The sequence below is a fragment of the Arachis ipaensis genome, chromosome B9, assembly GCF_059453495.1.
Source record: "Arachis ipaensis isolate K30076 ecotype BB chromosome B9, ASM5945349v1, whole genome shotgun sequence".
NCBI classification, from domain to species: domain Eukaryota; kingdom Viridiplantae; phylum Streptophyta; class Magnoliopsida; order Fabales; family Fabaceae; genus Arachis; species Arachis ipaensis.
In genome coordinates, this window is record NC_142444.1 from 120,421,939 (window position 1) to 120,437,252 (window position 15,314).

Here is a 15,314-nt window from a genome sequence, read left to right on the forward strand (position 1 = left end):
TAAATAGTCAAATCAAGCTGAACTATATTAGAGAGTATCTGCACAACATGGATCCAGCTTTTCCAACTTTTGATGAATTCTTCAAAAGGAGAAGTGAGATAGAAGTAAGCAATGCTATGAAGCTTGAAGATAGAGTAGAGGAAGCGATGAATAGAGCTGGTTTCTGGCGGGATCAACAGACAACAGACATGGACACAGGGAACACCAGCAACCAAGTGTATGAAAGAAGAAAGAAAAAGCATAACAAATGAAAGGTGGACTTGCTCCTTGTTTATCACTACAAAGAAAAAGCATGCATTGTATCTGTTTTAAGTTGTCTTTGCATCTTTAAGTAGTTATTTTAATTAATAGTCTTTGCATTATGTTTGTTTCTCTTAAAATAAGTAAGCTAGCCTATGTGTGTGCTTGTGTGTTTACTTTCACTGAACAAAAAGCATGCTTTGTCCCCTGCATTTTCAATTCAATAAAAGAAATGTTTGAATGTGAAGTGAGATAGTTCTCTGTTAGACAGAAGTACAATAAAAGTAAGTGGTGGTATGTATGTGTGATTGTATGATAGCTCACTTTTAGTGAATAAGAGAACTAGGATGTCTTCCTCTAAGTATAAAGTGGCCTACTGTCTATGAATCTCAATCAAATAAAAATCTTTGGTTAGAAAGAAAAACAAAAAGAAAGAAAAAAAGGGGAGAAAAAGAAATAGCCAAAGAGTGGCAGAACAAAAGAAAACAAAAAGAAACAAAGCTGGACACCAATAGCTTGAACCTTAGAATATATGCCTGCGGTGTCTTTGTATTAGGATCTGCTTGGACTACTAAGTTCTTTGGAGTGCATCAACACTCGGTGACTTGGGTTAACTAACCCGGGATCATCAGCTGAAAGTCCACTATCAAGAGCAACCTAACTACAAGGCATTTAGTAGCCCAAGGAGGTGCTGGGCATCAATGTTTTAAGAAGGAATGTGAGCCAAGTGTCTATAGTGAATAATGTGTCAAGTATAAAGAAAAGAAAATGAACTTGCTACACATGACACTCAAATAAAGCTTATGAACAAAATAATAGCCAAGTATAAAGGAATAATGAGAGGTCATAGCAGTATGTTACTTGAAGCTTGAAGGAGACTTTCTAGGCTTAAGAGTCAATAAAAAGTGAGTGTTTACATATCCACATAAAACCCCATGAACTACCAATAACACTCTACTAGCATGAACATCCTCTTCCATTTCATTCTTTATTCTCAATAAATCTTTTCTTGCTTGGGGACAAGCAAGCTTTAAGTTTGGTGTTGTGATGACAAGTCATCTTAGCCTAGTTTCACTAGTCTTTTTCTTTTGTTTTCAAATGCATTATGCACTTTCTTGAGCCATAAGCAAGCCAATTGGGTAGATTTTTATGCTTCCTTTGATTTAATCAACCATAGATGAATTAATGCAATTTCATGAGGTTTTATGCTATAATTGTCACATATTATGAAAGAATGAATATCTCATGATTTTGAGCATAGCTTTGATGTGTTTGGTTTATTAATGATAGGTGAAGAAAGCTTGGAGAAAGGTTGAAGCAAGAAGGAATGGCTAGGAGAAAGAGAGGACAAAAAGTTTAAGCAAAAGTTTGCCTCAAACTTTAGCTCAAACTTTTGGAATAAGTGAAAACGAACCAGGGAGCAAAAAGCTTGACCAAAAGTTTGCCTCAAACTTTTGTGCAAACTTTTGGGCAAAAAGCTTGAGCAAAAGTTTGCCTCAAACTTTTTGGCAAACTTTTGGCATCACAAATCAACACCCTGGAGAGCAAAAGTTTGCGCCAACGTTTGCCTCAAACGTTTTGGCAAACGTTGGCGCCATGAACAACACACCCTGGAGAGCAAAAGCTTGCGCCAACGTTTGCCTCAAACTTTTTGGCAAACGTTGGCGCCATGAGTGTGCAAGGGGAGCCAACGTTTGAGCAAAAGTTTGACCCCAAACTTTGGCTCAAACGTTGGTAGCAGCAAGAATGGGGTGGCTGATGTGAAAAGTTTGAGTAAAAGTTTGCCTCAAACTTTTACTCAAACTTTTACTCAAGCTTTCATGATTCCAAACCCGGTTTACTTCGGTTCTCTCTCCAACTCCAAGAGCAATCAACCAAGGCCTTTTTCAACCCAATTCCATCAAGAGCAAAGGCCCAATTGAAGGCTTGAAGACCATTTGAAGAAAGTGTATAAATAGCATAGGATTTAAGTTTTTGGGGAGCTTTCCTTTTAGTTTTCATAGAGAGTTTTCGGAGAGCTTTTGATGTGGAGTGAATTTTAATTTCTAAGTCTCGGGGAAGGAGAATTGAATTCCCTTCCTCTTAGTTTTCTTGCTTTCAATTTCAATTACAATTGTCTTGGATCTTGGGTTGGAGAATTGAAGGAATTCTGTTTCAAACTCATCCTGAGACCTCTCTGTTTCTTTACTACACAATTGAATTTAAATTTCTGTTAATTGCTTCTTCATCTACTTTCTCTGCAATTTACATTTCCTTTGCAATTGTTCTTGTTGGATCTAGGAAGGCATTGAGATCTAGACTTGGTTATCTAGTCTCTTGGGTCCTGAGATCTGAATTATCATTTTACATTCTCTGTTTACTGCTTTCAAGCTCATTTTCATTTCTGTTTCAAGATCCGATTCAATCCAATTCATCTTCCACTCTTATGTTTGTTGCAATTTTACTTTTCCTTGTTTAATTTCTGCAAATCCAATTCCCAATTCCCTTTACAATTCAAGCCATTTACATTTCTTACACTTTAAGATTCTGCAATTTACATTTCTTGCGTTCTAAGTTTCTGCCATTTAATTTCTTGTTCTTTAAGATTCAGCACTTTAAATTTCAGTTCTCTTTAATTTCATGAAATTTACCCATTCCTTTTACTTTCTATGCAATTTAAATTCTGCAAATCACAAATCTCTCAACCAAATCTTGATTCGCTTGACTAAATCAACCACTAAACTAAAATTGCTCAATCCTTCAATCCCTGTGGGATCGACCTCACTCCCGTGAGTTTTTATTACTTGATGCGACCCGGTGCACTTGCCGGTGAGTTTTGTGTCGGATCGTTTTCCGCACATCAATAATATCGTGCTAGCGGGTGGTCTGGGGTGTTACAGATGGTATCAGAGCCGGAGCCCGGATCGATGTGCCAGCGAGGGTGCTGGGCTCCCTTAGGGGGGTGGATTGTAAGGTCCCACATCAGTTGGGGAGGAGAATAAAGCATGCCTTATAAGGGTGTGGATACCTCTCCCTAGCATGACGAATTTTGACGAGTGAGTGTGGGGGACTTTGGCTATCATCCCTATCGTCAAAGGCAAAACCGTGAAGCCTTGTGTGCCAAAGCGGATAATATCGTGCTAGTGGGTGGTCTGGGGTGTTACAAAGGGCTTCGCCGTGCCACCAGCTCGCCGCCAATCTACCCACGAACAGCTGTCGCTAGAGGATCGGAGCTTCGCGCCAGTCACCGTCGTGCCTCTTGGTCGCCGTTGAGCAGAGCCGTGAGAGAAGAGAAGGTCGCATGGAGGAGGAAGGGACGCTGGGTGTCGCTGCGCCTTGCCTCCGTCACCGCTGAGCTCGCCGTCGTCCCGCCGCGTCTCCATGGGTGCCGAACTTATCATGCAAGAAAGAGAGGAGAAGCTGTCAATGCCACTATGTTTCCACCGGCCAATCCATCATCATCGCCACGTCGTGACTCCATCGTCACCACCGAAGGCTCTAATACGCCACTGTTACCACAGTCACCATTGTTTATTGCATTTGTGAAAGGAGAGGGAGAGTGAACAAGGCAGAGGGAACGGGAAGAGACACGGTAAGGAGGGGAAGAAGGAGAACATTCTTGCTTCGGTCGGACTGTCGTCACCGTCGCTGTCATGTGTCGTCGCCATTGCCAGCAACACGAAAACCACCATTGGAGCTGCTGTCAATGCCGGTGAAGGTTGAAGCTATTGTTCTTGCTGGCTCAGCCGCTACCGCAACGATTCTGCCTCCGATTTCTCCGAAACGCAACACTGAGGTAGGCGATTTTATTTAAAAATTAACCGTTCTTAATTTAATAATTCCCAAAAAGTATAGGAAATAATTTCAAATATGTTAATAATTATAATGTTATCGAGTTGGATTTTGGCTGTGAATGATTGGTTGTGATTATGATTGAATTTTGGCTGTGGAAGTAAATGGTAATTGATTTTGGTATTAGTATGATGATGATTGAATGCGTGTGAATTGTAATTTGTTTAGAACTCGTGTGCATATGGCAAGGTTGTTTGGGGTTGAGCAGATGCCAGAAGTTTGGATTTTTACTCGATAACGTAATTCGTTGTTTAGTTAAACTATAAAGAGTAAATGATGAGATTGAGGTTTGATAAATAATAAATAAATTGAGTTTGGGTTTCTAAAATGAGTTCTAAGATTGATTTCTTAACTAAAATTAGTAACATTGAGAGCTTATAAATAATTTTACAGTGACTGGAATCATGTGGTGATAAATTTGGTGTTGCTTATTGAATTGGTAATACAAATTGAGTTTTATGAATTGCGTTTGAATTGAGGTGCAAGAATCCCTAGTTAAGTTGACGTCTTGGTTTGGTTGTTGATTTGAGAAATTATGAAAGTGAGGGAGCCTATAAAGTTGGTAAAGTCAAATTTTAAAGGGAGCTGCTGCCCGAGTTTGATGTGTAAGCATCTTTCCTTCATTTTCTGTTTATTTTAAGTTAGAATTTATTGACTTTTAATTAAATTTTTGTGTTTAAACCTCTTTGGATGCTACTTTGAGTTGCTTTGGTGTTTTAATCATTTCAGGTGAAGTTTGGATCGGTTTGATAGAGTTCGTTTGCAAGAAAAGAGGAAGAATTCAAATCTGCCAAGCTGGCGCTAAACGCGGACCTGGGCGTTTAGCGCGAGCAACTCAGCAGTGCGAGGGAGCTTTCTGCTTACTAGGGAAATAAATGCCAAGCCTGGCATTTAACACTAGCAAGCTAGAGATGAATGGAAGCTTTCTGCCCACAAGGGGGCTAAACGCTGGATCTGGCGTTTAGCGCCAATGATCCGGATCACACTTCATCAAAAGAGCATCTTCAGTTGGATTTAGCTTTTAATTTTTCTATTTTATTAAATTTTAGATCTTTTTAATTACAAACAAAATCTTTTAGGTTTAGAATTTATTATTTTATTTTAGTTTCAAATTAAATTAGGTTAGATATAAAATGGAAAAGATTCAGCCTTCAAGGGATCTTCTCTCTTACGCACTTTCACATTTTCTGAACCTTAGTTTTCTCTCTGAGTCATGAGCCACTAATCCTCCTTGGTAAAGGTTAGAAGCTCTGTTTATTTCTACGGATTAAGACTATTATTATTCTATCTTGATTAATGTATTGACTCAGTTTTAAGGATTACTTTCATTCTTCATCTTATGAATCTGGGTAGATCAGAAGAATAACCCTTATTCTATATCCGTTCTTGTGATTCTTGGAAAAGTTATCTCACTTGAACACTATCTTGAAAGTAAATTCCTCCTAAATTTCTAATTACTTGGACTTAATGGGATACGTGACATATAATCCTCTTATATTTGGGTAATTAGGGTTTTTATGGCTAATAAACTAGAATTGAACCTAACCCTCTAATCTATATTAAGTGACTAAGACATTTGTGGTTGATTAGATTAGAGGAGATTAAATCACTAAGGAATCAGGGTTTAGTCAATTACAGTTTGCCATGAAATGAATATTACATGATTAAAATAGTTGGTAAGTGTTCCGAGGGTTACCTGAAACTGTAGGTCGATCTCGGACGAGATCTTCTATACTGATCGGCGATGACGTGTCCGGCTTGTGGGTGGTGGCTGGAGCAGTCATGTCCGACTTGTTAGACTGGTAATGCTGCTGATCCTTTGTCACCGGAGGGTGGTGGTACCTGCAAGGGACTCCGATGCTTAAGTTAGCAAGGGTATTAAGCAAGTTTTTAGTAGAATCAGAGTATGAGTTATACCTGGGTGCTCCAGTGTATTTATAATGGTGAGGAGTGACCTTTCTGGAGATAAGATAGTTATCTTATCTTATCTTATCTTATCTTTGAGTGAAGTCATCTTATCTTCAAGGGAACCGCCCTTATCTCTATAGGCTTGGACTGCCTTTGGATTTGGGTCGTGTTCCTCTGTTTGGGCCCTTTTTGGGCTTTCTTGGGAATTTGGCCGAGCTCTTTGAGAAGAGGTCGAATAGTCCTGACCTAAAGAGGTCGGTCGACTTGTCATCGATCAACTCGGGTCGGACAGCTCGACCCAGGGTATGAACAATGTCCCTGCTCGAGTGTGGTCTTCTTTTTGAGGTCGAGTCCTTAATTTTAGGATTTCAATCCTTCTCTGGAGAAGCCGAGTTCGAGCATTTATTGATTCTCTTAGAGCTTCCTTTTGAATGTGGAACGTTTTTCTTTTACCTTTTTAATTTTTGAAAACATGCGTTCCTTGCCTTGGGAACGTGCGAGGGCTTTTAATGCCCCATTAACTCCTTAATGTTCCGTTTCTTTTGCCTCCCGCTTTCTTATTTCCTTTTGAATTACACCAAAGCTTTCTCTTTTCTATTTCTCTTTCTCTTGCTTGCTGTAACTTCCCCCTTTCTCTTTTATTCTTCTGTTTGTGACTCTTCATTCTCTTGCCCCCAAGTTTTCACGTTTTTGTGCTCTCCTTGGAAGTGATCGTTGGTGCGGGTTTGCCGTTTGTTGCCGTCTTCGTTGCCTTCTTATTTTACAGGTTGGTTCTTTTTCTTCTTCTTTCCTTCCGCACTTAATTTATGCTTGAAAAGTTTTTATCTTGCTTGGTTTTATGTTAGAAAGCTTGAATCTTTTTCTGCGTTTGTCGTGCATCTGATTATCACTGCAACGTGTGCTCTGGGAGTTTCTTCGATTTTGAATGATCCTTTTTGCATTTAGGATTTTTGCGTGCCGTTATTGTTTCTGATTTGTGTCCTTTGATTTTTTGAGGTTTATGAACTGCATGTCGTTACTAAAGCTTATGAATCTGCTTGCTTCTAAAAAAGATTGCTCCTTTGATGACTTTCGTCCTGTTGATAGTTTTCTTTGCTGATAGATTTGTGAAGGATAACGATTTTCTAATGACTTTTTGATTTGCAATTTTCTTCTCAGAGTGTTGCTTGTTGAAAGAGGGTTATTTTCTTTGCTGAGAGTTTTGTTGGGATGTAGCCTTGTAGATTTTTTCTAAGTCCTTACTCTGTCACTGCGTCCAAAGGATGCCCCTAGACCTTGGTGTGCGTCTTGGGGTTTTCCTTTTACTGTTTGTATGCTTGAGTCATGTTTGTCCGAGCTGATCTCTTTGATTTTGCCCGAGCTGTTTTGGTTAGTAATCCATTTTCTTTTTCTTGCTGTAGGACTAGTTGACCATGTCTTCTCGCAAAAATATTATCGAGACATCTTCCAAGGTCCCTGAGGGTATGTCCGACTGGCTGGACTCCCTTGTCCTGATGTGTGTTTCCGTAGTTAATTCTGAGTTCTGTGTGGAGCTTAGAAAACATCATCGAATCTGTAGTAGTAGGGATCAGGAGAAAAACTATGAATTGGTAGCGCCTGACTCCGATGAAAGGGTTTGCTTTCCGTCTCTGATCCAGGGGGAACGCCCCTTCTTTTATACTTACGACTACTTTTTCAGTCAAATAAACATCACCCTTCCTTTTACCTCCTTTGAGACCGACTTGTTGTGGTCGTGCAACGTAGCTTCATCCCAGCTCCATCCGAACTCCTGGGACTTTATCAAGATCTTTCAGTTGCTTTGCCAAGAGTTGGACGTCAAACCTTCTCAGACTCTCTTTCTTTATCTTTTTGTTTTGACTAAGCCCGGGATTTCTTCAAAAAAGAAAGCTTCTTGGATTTCCTTTCGATCTGCTCAAGGACATAAAGTATTTGCTATGTATGACGAGTCCTTTTGGGACTTTAAGAATTACTTTTTTAAGGTTCGAGCTATTGAGGGAGCTCGACCATTTTTCTTAGAATCGAATAATGACCCTGCCTTCCCCTTGTGTTGGCAAAAGAATGTTGTGGTGTCTCGATACTCGTGGGAGATGCTTGACGAGGTCGAGCAGGCTTTTGTGAATCTGTTGGAAGATATTTGGGGGGAACCTCCCCATCTCAATACAAAGAGATTTTTGGGGGACCCCTCTCTTGTCCGAACTGCGTTGGGTAGTGACCGACTTCTTTTTGCTCTGTTTTATTTACTTTACTTCTTTTCCTTCTAATTTTTAACTTGATTTTTGGTTGATTTGTTTTTTCAGAGATGGCAAAGACCAATGATTCCATGAAAGCCTTTAAGAAGGCGAGGAAGGCCAACGCTGCCCAGAACATCTCGGCTAAAGCTGCAGGAGAGGGATCTTCTCAAGTTCCTCCTAAGAAGCCGATTTTGAGCTCTATTGGGCCGAGGAGGATGATTCCAACTCCTTAGGTCCATTTGGTTGATCCTCCCCCGACTTCTGCTGCTACTTCTTCTACTGTTGGCCCTCCTCCAAAAAGACAGAGGACTGTTGTGCCCTTCAATTTGGATGCCCCCAACTTTGATGCTGTTGGATTTGTTGATCAACAAATTGCTCCTTATGGTGTTATTCCTACTGATGATGTCTCCCTCCTTTGTTATTTGGACTTCATTACCCGGAGTAGCATTAAGATGGCACATATGGGGGCGGCTTTATACCGAACTGTCCAGGATCTTCCCATTCATGCAACGAAGGCTTTTTTGGAGGAGGCCAAATCGGAGTTCGACCGGATCAAGGGTTTGAAGGAGGAGCTTGAGGTAAAGGTGGCGAAGCTAGAAAAAGAGTTGGAGGGTGAGAAAACTCGGGCTACTGCTGCTGTGGCTTCTGCAAAGTTGGCTGAGGATATGGCGCTAAAGCATAAGGAGAGCTATGTCTTGACTTATGGGGAGATGATGGATCTTAAGGAGACTTTGGAATCTGTTCAAGCTAACTATGCCGAACTCCAGGGTCATCTTGTAGGTAGTGTGAATGCTGCTTATGAGAATTTGAAGGATCAGGTTCGAGTTCTCGTGCCCGAGCTCGACCTCACCCTATTTAGCTTGGACAACATTGTAACAGATGGTAAGATTGTCCCTGATGACCCTGATGATGATGATGATGTCAATCCACTCCCTGTGCCATCCACCAAGACTTCTATTGTCCTGACTTCTTCCAAGCCTGCAGCCGAGGTCGAACACCCTGATTTGGATCCTAATGTTCAGATCCTGAATTGGGCGGATGGGACTGTCGATGCTGTCCCCCTCCAGACTCGCTCTCCTTCACCCCGAGATGCTGCCAGTGGGGAGTCTTTGAATCCTTTATACTTTTCTTTGATGTATTGTGGACAGTCCGATCTGTGGGCTTTTAAACTCTTATTTCTGTAATTGGTGGTCTATTTGACTTCGGATATTTTTAGTTGCTTTTCTTTTAGCAACTTTATTTTGAAAAAACAAAGTAGTTTTTCAAGCCTCTTGGGGTCGAATTCAGGCGGCCTCTTGAGTCTTGTTATTATAGCAACTTTGTTTCTTTTGTGACATGCTTGTCTGCATCTTTTTGACACTTTTCTGGAATCTTGAGAGTGCTGGAATCTTGCTGTCTGACCTCTTTTGATTGCCTTTGTGCTTTATTTCCTGCTTTAGTTGGAGCTAGCTTTGTTCAACTAGTCTTCTTCGCATTCTTTCATATAGTACTTGTAGATTGATTTTATTGAGGTCATGGCTTTCTGGGTCCGACTTGAGTCCCTTATAGCGCATGCCTTCTGTCGGCCGACTTCTTCATCTTCGGTCCCTTCTGAGTTATTTCTAGTAATCCATTTTACTTTGACCTTTGTCAAGTCTCTTTTATGGATTGCTTTGTATAACTTTTTGTAGCTTTGTTGGGCCGACTTCGTCATGTCGGTCCCTTCTAAGTTATTTTTAGTAATCCATTTTGTTCGGACCTTGGTTAGGTCTCTTTTATGGATTACTTTTTATAACTTTTGTGATTTTGTTAGGCCGACTTCTTCATGTCGGTTCCTTCTAAGTTATTTCTAGTAATTCATTTTGTTCGGACCTTGGTCAGGTCTCTTTTATGGATTACTTTTTATAACTTTTGTGATTTTGTTGGGCCAACTTCTTTATGTCGGTCCCTTCTAAGTTATTTTCAGTAATCCTCTTTTTTAGGGCTGGCCAGACCTCTTTCTAGGGATTTACTTTTTATAACTTTTGTTGTTGTAGTTGACTGGTTCGAATTCTTTATTAGTCCGTCTTTAAGTTATTTCTAGCAACCCATTTTTATTAAGACCTCGTCAGATCCTTTCTTATGGATCACTTTTTGATAACTTCTTGCATTATTCTATTTTTTGCCGCTTTTCATCTTTCCGATTTTGTAGAAATTGAGTTTGATCCTCGCTTGGTCGACCTTTGATGAATTCAGTTTTCATCTTCGTTGGTCTTTGTCGTGATCGAGCAGTGAGTTTGGTTTTCACTTTTTGCCGATCTGTAGCTTTATAATCAGGCGATGAATTTTTTGCGTTTCAGATTAATGCGTCTTGATAAAGATGATTTGTAGAAAATCTGAAAAAACTTTATTCAAAATAGAAAATATGCAAATATACACATGTGGGTGTTTTCCCTTCTAAGTTGGGCAATTTTATAGATCTTGGCTTGGTGTCTCGTTAAAAAATCTTTTTAGGAAAAAGAGTGCACCTTGACCTAAGATCTTTATTACCTCTAACTATAATACCTTCTTAGGTTGCAGGCATGCCACGACCTTGGTAGCTCTTGCCCTTCTAGTTCGGACACCCTGTAGTAGCCTTTTCCCAGTACCTCTATGACTCGGTAAGGTCCTTTCCAGTTAGCTGCTAGCTTCCCCTCTCCCGGTCGACTTGTTCCGATATCATTTCGGATTAGGATGAGGTCGTTGTTGGAAAAGCTTCACTGTACTACCTTCTGATTGTATCTTGAATCCATTCAACGTTTTAATGCCTCTTCCTTGATCCGAGCTCTTTCTCGGATTTCTGGAAGTAGGTTGAGTTCTTCCCTTTGAAGTTGGGAGTTGGCCTCTTCACTGTAGTGGATTACTCTGGGCGATCCTTCTTCGACTTCTACTGGGATCATTGCCTCCATTCCGTAAGCTAATCGGAAGAGTGACTCCCTTGTTGTGGAGTGTGGAGTTGTCCGATATGCCCATAGGACTTGTGGGAGCTCTTCAGCTCAGGCTCCCTTTGCATCTTGTAATCTTCGTTTTAGCCCGGCTAATATGACTTTGTTAGCAGCTTCTGCTTGTCCATTAGCCTAGGGGTGTTCTACGGATGTGAATTGGTGTTTTATGTTCAGGTCGGCCACTAACTTTCTAAAGCCTGCATCTGTGAATTGAGTGCCATTGTCTGTGGTAATGGAGTATGGAACCCCAAACTTTGTGACAACGTTCTTATATAGGAATTTCCGACTTCTTTGAGCAGTGGCGTTAGCTAAGGGCTCTGCCTCAATCCATTTTGTAAAATAATCTACCCTTATGATGAGTAACTTGACTTGTCCCGATCCTTGAGGGAAGGGACCGAGGAGATCGAGTCCCCATTTTGCAAATGGCCAGGGTGAGGTTACGCTGATGAGCTCCTCTGGTAGGGCGATGTGAAAATTGGCATGTTTCTGACATGGTGGACATGTCTTCACGAATTCTGTTGCTTCTTTTTGTAAAGTCGGCCAATAGAATCCGGCCCGGAGTACTTTTTTGGTGAGAGCTTGCGCTCCGAGATGGTTACCACAGATGCCACTGTGTATTTCTTCTAAAAATTCCTTTGTGTTAGAAGTCGGTACACATTTCAATAGGGGTGTTGAAATCCCTCTTTTAATAGAGTATTGTTTATGATGGTGTAATATTGTGCCTCCCATTTTAACCTATTTGCCTCCTTCTTTTCTGTGGGGAGTGTTTCTGTTTTGAGGTAATTAATTATAGGAGTCATCCATCCTTGATCTAGACCTGTTATGGCCAGGACCTTTTCTTCTACCGAGATAGATGGGTTCTGCAGTATCTCCTGGATGAGGCTTCTATTGTTGCCCCCTGGTTTGGTACTGGCTAGTTTTGAGAGTGCATCAGCGCGAGCATTCTGTTCTCGAGGTATGTGGCGAACCTCATACTCCCCGAGTTGTCTGAGGTGTTCTTTGGTTTTGTCCAAGTACTTTTTTATGGTGGGGTCCTTGGCTTGGTAGCTCCCTGCTATTTGTGAGGTGACTACTTATGAGTCGCTGAAGATGATAAGTTTTTGAGCTCCGACCTCCTTAGCCAGCTTCAAACCAGCTAGTAATGCCTCATATTCGGCTTGGTTGTTTGAAGCAGGGAACCCGAATTTGAGGGAAAGTTCGATTTGGGTTCCCTGGTCGCTTTCTATTATCACACCTGTGTCACTTCCAGTTTTGTTCGAGGAACCATCTGCGTAGAGATTCCATTCAGTGGGGGTTTTCGGGGTGTCAGTAAACTCTGCAATGAAGTCGGCCAGATACTGTGATTTGATGGCTGTCCAAGCTTCATATTGAAGGTCGAATTCGGACAAGTCGACTGCCCATTGTAAGATTCTTCCTGCTAAGTCTGTTTTCTGCAGAATGCCTTTTATGGGCTGGTTGGTCCGAACCTTGATGGTGTGGGCTTGGAAATATGGGCGAAGTCGTTGAGACGTCAGTATGAGAGCATAGGCGAATTTTTCTATTTTTTGGTAGTTCAGTTCGGACCCTTGTAGTGCTTTGTTGATGAAGCATATAGGCTGTTGTCCACTTTCGTCCTCTCTGACCAATGCTGAGGCTATTGCCTGATGTCCTACTGCGAGGTACAATATAAGTGGTTCTCCTTCCCGTGGCCGAGTTAGAATAGGTGGTTGTCCCAGGAACCTTTTAAAATCCTGAAAAGCCTGTTCGCACTCCGTTGTCCATTCAAACCTCTTTTCCTTCCTTAGAGTAGCATAGAAGGGGAGAGATCTTATCGCCGATCCAGCTAGAAATCTGGACAAGGCTACCAATCTTCTATTCAGTTGTTATACCTCTTTGACACAGGTCGGACTCTTCATGTCGAGTATAGCCCGACATTTATCCGGATTTGCGTCGATTCCTCTTTGTGTGAGCATAAAACCCAAGAATTTTCTGGCTTCTACTGCGAAGATGCATTTTGCAGGGTTAAGTCGCATGCCATGCCGTCTTATGGTATCAAATACTTGGGTGAGGTCGGACAGTAATGATTCCTCACTTTGTGTCTTTATTAACATGTCATCCACGTATACCTCCATGATTTTTCCGACATGGTCAGTGAAGACTTTATTCATTAACCTTTGATAAGTGGCTCCTGCGTTTTTGAGTCTGAATGGCATGACGATGTAGCAGTAGTTTGATTTTGGGGTTAAGAATGAGGTTTTTTTTTTATCGGATGGGTACATCGGGAGGAGGTATTTGTATCCGGAGAGGTATCCACCAGAGCATCGATACTTGGGAGTGGATAAGGATCTTTTGGGTAAGCTTTGTTGAGATCAGTGTAATCAGTGCACATCCGCCACTTCCCATTTGATTTTTTCACCAAGACGACGTTGGCTAGCCATAGTGGGTACTTGACTTCTCTTATGAATCCTGCCTCTAGTAGAGCTTATACCTGTTCTTCCACAGCTTGGGATCGTTCTGGTTCGAGCTTTCTACGTCTCTGCTGTACTGGCCGAGATCCTGGGTAAACTGCCAATTTGTGGCACATTAACTTGGGATCTATGCCCGGCATGTCTGCGGCCTTCCATGCAAAGAGGTCGACATTGTCTCTTAAGAACTGTATGAGGGACTCCTTTACATCTCCTTTTAGGATTGTGCCAATATTTGTTGTTTTATCTGGAGTTTCTCCGATTTGGACTTTTTCTGTCTCGTTTTCAGGTTGTGGACGAAGTTCTTCCCGCCCTCGAACTCTCCCAAGTTCAATGGTGTGGATTTCTTCTCCTTTGCCTCTAAGGTTCAGACTTTCATTGTAACAGCGACGCGCTGTCTTCTGGTCTGCTCTTACCGTAGCGATCCCTTCTGTGGTTGGGAACTTCATGCACAGATGTGGAGTCGAGACTACTGCACCGAGCTGATTCAGTGTTGTTTGACCTATCAGGGCATTGTAGGCTGTAGTCACATCGACCACGATGTAGTCTATGTTGAGTGTCCTTGACCGGTTTCCTTTTCCAAAGGTTGTGTGCAGTGAGATGTATCCAAGTGGTTGGATTGGAGTGTCTCCCAGCCCGAATAGGCTGTTCGCATATGCTTTGGGTTCTTTTTCCTCTAGGCCGAATTTGTCAAAGGCAGTTTTAAATAGTATATCAGCCGAGCTTCCCTGGTCCACCAGTGTGTGCTGGATGTTAGCGTTGGCCAATATGATAGTGATGACCATGGGATCGTCATGTCCCGATATGACGCCAGCTGTGTCCTCTTTGGTGAAGGTGATAGTGGGGAGGTCGGGTGCTCCTTCTCCTCCCTCGACATGATATAATTCTTTCAGATATCTTTTGCGAGATGATTTGGAGATTCCTCCTCCCGTAAATCCTCTGTGTATCATGTGGACATGTCTCTTCGGGGTACGAGGTGGTCGTTCAGTTCGTCCGACCTCTTCGTCCCTTTTTCTTTTTCTTGGCTCATCTGTTTTGCTGGCTAGGTACCCGATCTAGTCTCCCTTCTCTCACTAATTTTTCTATGACATTCTTCAAATCGAAGCACTCATTGGTGGGATATCCATAGATTCGATGGTATTCACAGTATTCTATCCGATTTCCTCCTCCTTTCTTGCTTTTGAGTGGGCAAGGTGGGGGTATCTTTTCAGTGTGGCATACTTCTCGATAGACATCTACAAGAGACACCCGAAGAGGGGTGTAATTGTGGTATTTTTTTATCTTTTCTCCATGCTGATCTTCTTTTTTCTTGGACTTTTTATCCTTATCTCGGGAGGAGTAGGAGAATCCAAACTTTGAGGTCTCTCCTAATCGGGAGTTTTCCTCCATGTTGATGTACTTTTCTGCTCGTTCTTGCACTTCATTCAGAGATGTGAGATGTTTTCTCGATATGGAGTGACTGAAAGGTCCCTGTTGCAAGCCATTGATGAGACCCATAATGGCTGCTTCTGTTGGTAGACTTTGTTTGTCCAGACATGCCTTGTTGAATCTTTTCATGTAGCTACGAAGACTTTTCTGATCTCTTTGCTTGATCCCTAGTAGACTTGGGACATGTTTAGTTTTGTCCTTCTGGATGGAGAATCTGGCTAGAAATTTTTTGGCTAAGTCGTTAAAACTTGAGATGGACCTGGGGGGCAGATTGTCGAACCATTTAATTG